This window comes from Clytia hemisphaerica, unplaced genomic scaffold, assembly GCF_902728285.1.
Source record: "Clytia hemisphaerica strain Z4C2 unplaced genomic scaffold, Clytia hemisphaerica genome assembly, whole genome shotgun sequence".
Classification (NCBI taxonomy): domain Eukaryota; kingdom Metazoa; phylum Cnidaria; class Hydrozoa; order Leptothecata; family Clytiidae; genus Clytia; species Clytia hemisphaerica.
The window spans coordinates 535,500-546,848 of NW_027103882.1; the positions used below are offsets into that span (position 1 = coordinate 535,500).

Genomic DNA, 11,349 nt, shown 5'->3' on the forward strand with positions numbered 1-11,349 from the left:
AGAAGGATTTTGGATATCAGTAGCATACAGCAAGAGCTTGGTGAAAAAATGTCATCTTGTCTCCCAGCACTCCATGCCTTCACTGGTAACGATTATACAAGTGCGTTTCATGGCCTTGGGAAGAAGAAGGCATACACTATCGTCTCGCGATTGGACGAATACCAGGACACCTTTGCTGCACTCGGAGATCGTTTCGTCCTAAATTCCAAACATTTTCCAATCATCGAGCGATTCGTTTGCGAGCTTTACGGAGTACAAAACTGCAAAAATTCTGATGAAGCTCGGTATCTAAAGTTCTGTGACAGAAGAAAAACCCCGGAACCCCAAAAGTTACCACCAACCCGTGATGTCGTCCTGTGTCATCTAAAAAGGGTAAATTTCGTAACTGCTATCATCCTTCGGTCGTTGCAACAGTTCCCCAATATTCCGAAACCTGAGAAAGTTTACGGCTGGATCTTGGAAGATGGTGTACTAGAAGTCCAGTGGATGCTTCGCAACCCCATTCCAGGAGAGTTGGTTGATTTAATTTCTTGCAACTGCAAAAAAAACCATGTGCGATTCTAATCATTGTATTTGCAAGTCACATGGACTGAAATGCACTGATCTTTGCGCTTGTGATAGCAATACTGGAAATTGTCAAAACAAGCCAGATGATGAAGCCATGGAGATTGATGATGATTCCGGAGAGAGTGATATTGATTTTGCAATTGCAGCAGACTTTTTGGATATAAGTAATGAAAGCGAATCGAATAGTGAAGAAACGACATCCGAAACTGAACCTGCTAATGAACGATAGATTTTTTAAACATATGGTTATTTATTTGTGAATTTAAACCTTTATCTGAGCTTACCTCATACAATTGAAGAAAAGAATTTTTTTTTTTTAAATTTGGATATGACTTTGGTCCGTAAATTACGTTAATTGGTGTTTGATTCTTCTTGGTTCATTTAGGATAAACAGAGCTCAAATTTGTGACCAAATAGGGCATTCCCCATTTCACAAAAGTAGATTAGGTAACAATACATAGGTTAAATAAGACTGAAAAATCTTATCTAAAATCTAAATATTCTGGTCTGTAAAATGTACACTTTTCAAAGTGACAGCCATAAAAAATATAGACCAGTGAATTGAGTTTGTAAAGAAGTATTACTGGTCAAAATTTGAGTCTCATAAGAGCTGGTAATCCTAAGATATAAGTGGGGTCAAATGTGTCCCCCCGGGATTAGCCTGATATTAGCCCTTTTTTCGTGCAAGGCCCCACAAGTAAATTCAGAAGGGCACGTAAACGGTTTTGTGACCTTTTAGGTCTACTTAAGCATTCCTGAAAGTTTCAAAAAGTCCCAAGTGTTATTTGATTTTTTTGGCGCTCTGCTCCCTGACTATATGTATATCTGTTTACATCTTGATTTATAGACAGTTAGTCACACTAGGAAATCAAGCTTTCAGAAAAAAACAACATCAGTCATCTACAGGATGTATTTGCAACAACAAGGGTGAGAGTTACTTGAATCAAGTTCAAGATCCCTTCAAGACAATCTATTAAAACTTGAAAACTTAAAATAAGCAGTCTGTTCCTCTAAAGGATCCTGCATTGTAACACGCATGCGTAATTTGTCGTTCTTTTAGACCACATGTAGTTATTTCCCGTGATAAACGAAAGGGAATGAATCGCTAGGGGTGGTACAGTCACTTTCGGTCGGGGTTGTGGACGGCGAAATATGTCGTTTTTTATGAAATTTGTCGTTCTTTTTGTCTATTTTTAGAAATGCAGGATTCTTTAGATAAACCCCCTCTCTGGCAAAATTTCAGGGAAATAGCCTATCTGCCGATGCGCGGATCTAGGTGGGTTCCCCCTCCCCCCATAGATCTTTTTCTTGGGAAGTTGATCTTCAAATTAGTTTTCAAGGTTGGCTTGGCTCAAATTTTTTCATCTATCGCTCAAATTTTAGGCAATTTCTCAAAGTTTTTGAAAATGTTAATTACGACCCTCGACATGGCCCGAGAATTCTCGGGCCTCTTCGGGCCATGTTTGGGCCAAGAGACCCTATCAATTCTTTTGGCCCGAACATGACCCGAGTCATTCGGGCCATGTTCGGGCCTCCTTTTTCATAACGCTTTTAAGCCTGTCTGGCTGGGTCCATTGAGTCTAATCTAAGTACGGAGTATTAATCTAAGTCAGAAGATTCCATATTTAAATTGATTCAGCATGTCCAGTCAAACAAAATAGTACAAAATAAGATTTGTCTGTTTTGTTTATATCGCTCAAAAAAACTTTACAAGCTTCCTGTGGACACGCTTCAGTTTAAAACCAGGATAGGACCAGTTTACTAGTAAATATTTCCACCCTAAGTATATTTATAACTATATTTTCATACCAAATAAGACATTTAATATTTATATGAATTTACAACATTCATATATTTAGTATATATATAATCTAAGAGAAACCAAGTTTTTCACAAAGAAAATGTTTAAAAAATTCAGTCCTGAAATTACACGCCTGTTTAAATCATGTTAAATAAAAAAATTGGCCCGAGTGTGGCCCGTGCGTGGCCCGTGCGTGGCCCGCGTGTGGCCCGCGTGTGGCCCGTGCGTGGCCCGCGTGTGGCCCGCGTGTGGCCCGAACACTGCCCGAATTTTCGGGCCAGCTTGAGCACTCGGGCTTTACGCGAATTCCAAATAAAGTTTTGGCCCGAGAATTCTCGGGCCATGTCGAGGGTCGTTGTTAATTTCATTAAAAAGCGCCGGGTTATTTTTTCCTGAATCCATTTAGAAGTTTTGAGGCGCATTTTTTTGCTTGAGAGTCAAGTAAACGATATAGCGCTTTCGCAGCATTAATCTTTGATACGAATTTTGGCGGGACGCTAGTGTGACTAATGATAGATGAAGAAGAAAGAAGAACTTTGAATTCTGCAAAACGCTAAAATACCCAGAAATGCTGTATCAAAAACCAAATTGTTATCTTATCAATTGATGCTGATGAGCTGAGATGTAGACACAAAAGCATAAATCCTGCCCCCAGCCTGCCAGCAGAAAACGGAGAGCTCTTTTGCAAAAACACCGTAAAAAAATCAAAAATTAATCCATGCTGTCAATCAAATAAATTATTGTGCTCTAGGTTATGAGCTTGACTTACTACCAACTTCTCATTTCTTAATAATCAATTAGAATAGTGTGATGCTCCAAGAAGGCTGCTGCAAAGTTGTGAAAGCGGAAAAGTTGTGCCGCCATTTTGAAAAATTGAATTTCGTATAGTTCTTCCGCAGGGTAGGTATACCGTATACCGTATTTACCATTAACAATCCAAAGGTTTTCTTAATAATGAAATCAATCTGAGTGGTTGAAACTCAAAATTATGATGTAGTTGACATAAATGAACCAATCTCAATGCTCAGAAAAAGCGTTTGATTGATGTCAGTTGATGTAAAAAACTTTTGGATTGTTTACTTATGGTTCACATTATTTCCCGCGCTTTCCTAAATTAGACGGTTTCTATCAAGAAATAAAAACCGTGGTGGCTTTTCAATCGTTTTCCTTTCGTTTACAGTAACCAGCTGTTCTTTAAATTTTCTTACGGCTACCGATAAAGATAACAAAAACATCACGGGTTCAGAGTTCGAAAATATTTTTTTGTGAAAGGCACAGAGAAAAGGCAAAAGGTGTTGATTTGATGGAGTTACCCATGCCCAGATAACAATCTAAAACACTGAGATTAGGGCTTCCAGTTCGTCTAAAATGTCTGTGTTATTTTTGGAATCAATATCAGTGAGTATCTTGATACTTTTCATTTTGTCTGCAAGTGGGCAAAATCGTGGTTTGTTTGTCAGAGGGAGAAGACCATTGCCAATCGATGGACATTGGAATTCATGGGGACCTTGGTCAGAGTGCTATTTAAACTCGAAAAATGTTGAGAACTTTTACCCTTCTCTGGAAAACTTCCAAATTCAGAACCGCAATCGTTCTTGTGACAACCCAAAACCAATCAATGGAGGGGAAGACTGTGAACCTCCAACTCATCGTTTCAAACATGTAGCTGTATGAACCCACTCGGAATGGAGACTAAGCTGATCGCTGATTCTCAGATTTCAAGCACTCCTCACTTTAATTCATATTCAGCTTCTCAAGGGCGTATTGGAGATGAATATAATGGTTGGTGCTCAAACGTAAAAGAAAGCCATTTCAATAAAATTTACCTTGAAATTGATTTTGGAAAGTTTGCAAATGTTGGAGCAATAGAAATGGAAGGTTCTAACAAAAATGGCAGAGTAACACGTTATTCACTTGAATACAGTTTGAATGGCAAAGATTGGGAAAATATCATTCCCAAGAACGGTTTTAAAGGAAAATTCAAAGGAAATCTTGTGCCAGGCAGATCGAGAGCAAATTTTAGTCAGCACAGAGTTATGAAATATCTTCGTGTAATACCATTGAAATCATATGGTGACTACCCTTGCTTAAAAATTGAACCCTTTGGTTGTACTTTTACTTGTGGTGAAGTTTTGACATCTGATTATGGAAAAATTTCAGGGAATAGTCGAGTTGATATAGATCAAAACTGCCTTTGGAGGATTGAAGTTTTAAACACAAGTGCATTGTCATTTGATTTCACAATATTTGATATACTTTGCGAGCATGGTTATTTGAATATTCACGATGGATATTTTGATTTTATTGATTCTCCAGTAATTGAGAGGTTGTGTTTGAAAAACAGGGATCAAGATTTTAATCATCTTTTAAAAATCAACACAAATAAAGTATGGCTTAATTTTGTATCCAATTCATCAGATTATGAAGATGGTTTTACTTTGAAATATTTTGGTGAATGCAAGCAAACTATAAATTTGATTGAGGGAAAACCAAATAAAATTAATTCGCCAAATTTCCTAATGAATACTTTGGAAATATGGACTGCATGTGGAATGTAAATGCTGCTCAAGGTGTTAATTCTATTGATATAATATTTAATGACTTCAGTATTGAAAGTACCTCAAAGTCATGTCTGGATGATACATTGACAATAAATTATTATCAGAACGAGCAGGAAAATCTTCTTGGAGTTTTTTGCAATGACAATATACCAAAAATGAACTACTCATTATTAGCTGATCGTGTTAGTATACATTTCAAGACAGACTCCATCTCCTCAGACAGAGGCTTCAGCATATTAATTCAGTCAGGCAAAAAACTACCACCCACAGAAAGAAACATGATTCCTGAAAACCCAACGTCATCGATAGAAACAACTTTAACCTCTGAATCCACTTTCAACAATGATACATTGGTACTCCTAGAAAAGATAAAAAAGAAGATAGTGGAAGTGATTGGACTATAATCACGATATCTGCGTTCTCAGCAATTGTAGTTTTACTACTTATTTGGGTTATTGGTAACAACCTCCGCCGCTTCATTAACAACCGTAATGAAGTGGAAGCCCATTGTGCCAAAGTGAAAGCAAAAAATGAAGAGAAGATTCTGCAAGAGCAAAAGAGAGCTTCACAAGCTGAGAGATATTCTTTAATTCAAAGCCCAAAACATGATATTGTTATGGTGTCTCCAAAGCATACATTTTCTCCTTCACCAGTTAAAACTATGAGTCCAAGTAAAATGACAGAGGATATTAATGATGAAGAACTTCATGATAGTGTCGATGGAGAGTTATCTCATTTAATGTCTACACCAGAGCATAATTCAACTATTAGCAAACAGGATACTGTTAGTCCTGTAAGTGGGACACACTCTTTGAACTCTCCTGCCGAAGCAGAAGTAGACCTACCTAAAGGGTATAATGGGTCTTTGCAGGTCCAATCACCTAGTAAACTGAACAGTACATCTGATGTATCTTTTAAAGAAGGAAATAATAATAGTGATATCGAGTCTTGTGTATAGTGTTAATAGACATCCATTTTATATAAGGAATTTTTCAAAGCTTTTTCATTTCCTTTTGGATTTGTTCAAATACTTGAGTACAAAGTCTAGAGTACGGGGGAAGTCTAACACTCGATTCTCATTCAAAAGTTATTTCACCTGTAAAATCGATTTAATTCCTTCTTAGTTTAATCAAAAATATTTATGAGAATCCATTGATGAAACGTAACATGTGAAAGGATAAAGTTCACAATTTATATATTGTATATCATTTGTTACAAGCTATCACAATTTGAGTTTGATATTATTGTATTTGTGAGGTTTTGAACTCTGTCTATTTTATCTTGTGTTCCCTGTCAAAAAATGCAAATGTTTTCCTAGTAATTTGAAACTAGGGTTGTGTCAAGGTATTGCAAAATCTGACCTTTTTAAAACCACACACTTAGAAAACCTTCAGACATTTTATACACGATATAACTTTTACATAAGAAATTTGTTCAAATGGTCAAGCTTGCCTCGCAACAATTTTTAGTTTGAAAAATCTAGTCAGAAAACGCTCAGAACGAAAAAACTACTTAGAAGACATGTTGCCCCGAAATTAAAAGGGAAGAGGGTATAAGAAAAGACCAGGATAACGTTAGGATTAAGTTTTAACTTATTTCGATTTTCCTTTTCTTCCTATTTTTCATTCTTTTCGAAAATATGACGAACTACCACCCACTAAACACCCTATAAGCCTTCTTGTTGTTCAAATAAATAATTTATGTTCTAAATTTTTTTCCCTTTTATTTTAATTTACCAGACCTACTACGACTTTTTTTATTTTGAGAATTTTGGATTTGTATTGTATTAAATGAAACTAGCCGGTACCCGGCGTCGCACGCCGGTTAAGCTGTAGCTGAACGCAATAAAATTCCTTTGGATGGAGACGAATTTTTCTTTTTAAGTCAAAAGTTATCAGGAAGAGCATCGTTTACTGTACCAGTGTCGTCTGAAACAACTCTGAATATGCCGTCCAGTTGAAATGACAATTCTTCAGGAAAAAGTGGGAAAGTCTCAAAGAATAGTGCAACTCTTTGTTTTTATCAGATTGAAAAAATAAGACAATTCTAAGTTACTTTTTTTAAAACCCTTGTCATAACTTTTCGAATTTAAACATGTAAAATGACGTACACACTTTTTGACAGTAGCGACGACTTGAATGTTTTTATATGAAAAAAGAGATTGACTAATTTTCCCTTTTTGCTTTTTATCGCCTTTTGAATGCTGTCTTTGTTTGGTTTGACAACAGTAGCGGCCTGGCTAAATTTTCTTGGTGGTGCAAACTATGAAATTGGCGTTCCTTGGTATTTTTGTCCTTATTTGCGCCCTCCATCATTAAGTGAAAATACTAAACTGTAAGAGCAGTGACTGGTTGAAAGTAACGCCCCTAATCTTTGAAATGGAAATTTTATACCTGGTAAGTCGATTTAGTCTATATTTTTGCTTTCTAAAACTCTTATCAGAAAAATTACCTGATAATCTTTAAACTTTCGCGCCACTGGTGTTACTTTATTCTCTATTAAAGATCAATGGCTGAAATAGGCCAAAAATTCTAAAGTTGGAAGGAAGGGTTATTTGTAATTTTGGAGCCGCAGGCAAAAGATTTTGGTGTAAGAAAGGTTAAACAGCTTAAAAGATCTTCTAAAACGGAGAAAGTTAGTCAACAAGTTTTGATCATTTTGGCAATCTCTCATTTTGGGGTTGAGCATTCTCTTTAACCCCTGGTGCTTACACAACACTTCTCTTACTTCTGATTCAATATTGATAGAAGTTTTGAAAAAATTCAAGAGAAAGGATGCAAGAAGGTAAAATAAAGCGCCGCAGGCGAAAAAAATTAACATTGTACTTATAGATACGCCAGATTGCCCAATTAAACATCAACAAAATTTTGGCGCCCCTTAAAAAGCTCTTTTGACGCCCCTCTCAGATTTTTCTGGGTGGTGCACTGCCAGGCCGCCACTGTTTGACAAACTTTTTGATTGTTATGTCTGGTTATGTTTTGATTTACATTTGAATTATTCTTTTCTATTAAAGAATTTGTTTTGAAAAGAATTCGAATGTCATTAATAAATACGATCGTTAATTACATTCGAAAAGAATTTAAACAAAAGAAAAGAGAAAAACAAAAAAACGGGCATGCCTAGGCAGAAATTAAAATTACTAAATGTAGACGGGCCTTAAATTTCAAAACAAAGGCTGAATAAAGTCTAAACCAGGCTCTATCCGATCTGTCAATCAAAACAAACTTATCGAGAACAAAACATTGCTTACGAAATCGAAAGTGACACACAGACAGAAAACAAAATGACATACGCGTTATACTAATAATATATAGACTAAAAAGACAAAAGCCTATTTCTGTTTATATTGTAATTAATAATTGACAGATAAATATATTTTATTGAATGTTAAAAGATAATAATATTACTTGAATACCTCTTATATGATACTTTTTTTAATTTACAGTAATATATTTCCAGGTCTATCGACCTATGTATAATCTTTATATGTCATGCTTAACATTTTACAAATCATGGAGATCTTTTTCCCATTCTGAGCAATTTTTTTTGAAGTTGGCGACAAATGTTGCAGCCACAACATCAACTCCAAGACCATTCCATGTGCCAATACTTCTGTAGAATAACGAAATTGTTTGATATCCTCTGACACCATCATTTGCAAAGTTTCTTTGTAGTTACTGACTGAAATCAATTTCTGAAATTAACTCTTAACTCTTGAATTTTAAGAGAAAGTTATGAAACAATTTCGGATCAAGTCTGACATTCCAAGTATTTTTAGGAGTGATTTTGAGTAATTCAATGCTTTATAATAAAGCATTTTTTTTTAATTCAATAATTATAATTTGCCAATGCATTCGTCCAGTATCAATTTTGAGTACTTCAAATAAATGTATTCAACAAAACCACCAACAACTTTGTATGATATGTTTTCAAAAAAATTTTCATTTTTTTTTTCAGCACAATGGTTTTACGCATCTTTTATTTCCATTTGATTGACATCAATAAAGTTTAAAATATATATTGATAATTTTGGGTATTTTACCGTTTTACCTTAAACGCCGTAAAGGGACTACTATGTTCATGTTCATATGATATGGCATCAGCCCTTTCTGGTAAACTCTAAGGGTTGATTGGTGCATCATTTTAACATTTTATTACATTTTATATATACAATGGGCTCTTCCAGAAAATGTTCGTACATGGGGGGGTGGAGGGTACATATTGGATATTTTGTCCGGGGGTAGTGAAAACTCTGCAAAAATTGCCTTGTTTTAGGGGCAACTTTCTCTGTCTAGGGCGGTAATTTGAATTTCCGGGGTGAGATCTGTTTTCCGGGGGGTAAAAATTCATAATGTCCGGGGGTAATTTCCCAAGAAATATCCTCCACCCCCCCCCCCCCCATATTCCATTTTTTTCTGGAAGAGCTCAATAACGAGCGAAGAATGTGATATCAAAATTTGAGTACAGTATTAAGCAAACCAGCATCACAAGAATGAAAGTAGCATCGTGAAATACGTCACAATACTGATGAAAATCTAAAAGAAAAGTAGTAAGATACTGTATACTAATAGCCAGGGGGTTGGAAAAAAATCTTAAAAAGCGAGGGGGTGGAATAAGAATGTCCTGGGTGGAAAATTTTCGAAAAATTAATCAGTGGGGGGGCAGCTATTTTAATGAACTAAAAACTAAAATCCAGACAACTAAACTACTTTTTTGAATCCCAATATAAGGAACTTTATTGACCGTTTTTCCAATCTCGTCAATCCCGTCTCCAAGAGCTACGCTTGCTTTTACTGGTGCAAACATTTCGTGAAGGCTATCAGAATCATGAAAAAGGTGAATTTAAAGAGACTTGGGTTCGAGTTTGTCGTTTTTAAACATTTTAAAATGGCAATTTGTATCATTTAAGAGAGTCCCGTTTTTTCGGTTGCGAAAAAATAAAATTGAAATTCTATAAGCTAAAATTTAAAGCATCCTTTTATTTATAAATAATACAGCTTTACTTTATATGCGTTTTTGTATTTTCAGTTAAGAAAGAAAGAAGCAATGCTATGAGGACCAATCATGAAGATTCAAAGACTCAAATACAGAAATGTTCAACAACGAGCAAACGGAATACGGTATTGAGTCTTTATAAATTTGTTTCTTATTGCATAGTCCGAATCGCAAACCTCTATTATAGGTATATTTCCTATAAGAAACTCTTTTTGATAAAAGGTGAGTAGAGTAGCCTACTTAGTTTCTAACCGAAATTTCACAAAAGCGCGAAGAAGAAAAATCACTTTCGATATTGAATTTGAAATTCCATTTAGTAATTTTTTTTTGCAACATTTTTTTGTTTTATTTCTTCTTCCAATGATCTGTCTCTTATTATGGGACCTGGAACCGCCACCTTGGTCAAAAGGCGACCCTAGAGGTGACCTCACTACATGGCCATCCCCGGTCTATTTCGAACTCGCAGCCCTCCGAGTCGGACCTTTCCCTAAACCCCGCTAAATTGTGTTTACAGAACTTACGGAAACGATAATAGATCGATTAAGTGGTATCATCTTCCATATTGTCATGACAACAGGGTCTGATCCAATGTGAAAGAGCAGTAAATCCAACTGAAAAGCAACGAAAAAACATATTAGTGGAAGTTTTTAGATCTTGAACAATTTTTTAACGGCCGTTGGAGTTCAAGGGATTCTCATAGTTGTTCTTCTGGTTACTAAACTGGTTTCTTGCATGTAATTAAATCATTTGTTCCGCAAAAGCAGGATATCTTTGACTACTACTCTATCTTTAATGCCTTTTAAAGTTGAAGAGCAACCGTCTTTATCGAATTTAAGGAATGTTTTCAATTTTAAGGCAATTTTCATTTGAAAAATCTCATTTTATTCAAACGATTTATGCTCGGGAAAAACATTTTTTCTTCAAATCCGCGAAAGTAAATATCGTAAATTTCGCGATTTTCGACCTCGCGAAACTTTCTGCTTGCGAAAGTTTGTGTGCCTAAAATACTTTACCTCCACTTTAGTGTCTAGATCGATGACGTCAACTTGAAGACCTTGAACAAGCAAACGAATCTTCTGCCCTGTTATAAGCGTGAGATATTCTATTAAATTCACTTTGAAAAATCATTATTTGGTATCGGATTGTTGAAATTTCAATCAAATCATAGTCCGTAAAAAACTCTGGTCTGAAAGCTTTTTGATAGCTTTTTCCTTTGTTAATATCAAAAGATGAAAATCGATTTGCTCAGTTTTGTGATCACGATACCAAGTATTTATTCCTCTTGGAATTGGTTTAAGATTTAATCACATGATCAAAAAGCGAGCAAAACAAACTAATTTCTCAAACGCAAGTTCAAGTAGGGAACAATGGAAAGAAACAAAAGGCTTGCAGACCGGGGTTTTTTACGAACTATGATCAAATACG

The 11,349-nt window shown here is 35.5% G+C and overlaps 1 long non-coding RNA gene across 1 annotated transcript; it reads right to left on the reverse strand.

Moving 5' to 3' along the window:
• Positions 1 to 9,400: 9,400 nt before the first annotated feature.
• Positions 9,401 to 10,999, reverse strand: LOC136808499 (uncharacterized). Its single transcript, XR_010846896.1, has 3 exons — positions 10,938 to 10,999; positions 10,446 to 10,535; positions 9,401 to 9,464 (listed from the first exon to the last, which is right to left on the reverse strand). It is a non-coding gene; the product is annotated as an uncharacterized lncRNA (long non-coding RNA).
• Between the last annotated feature and the right edge of the window lie 350 nt (positions 11,000 to 11,349).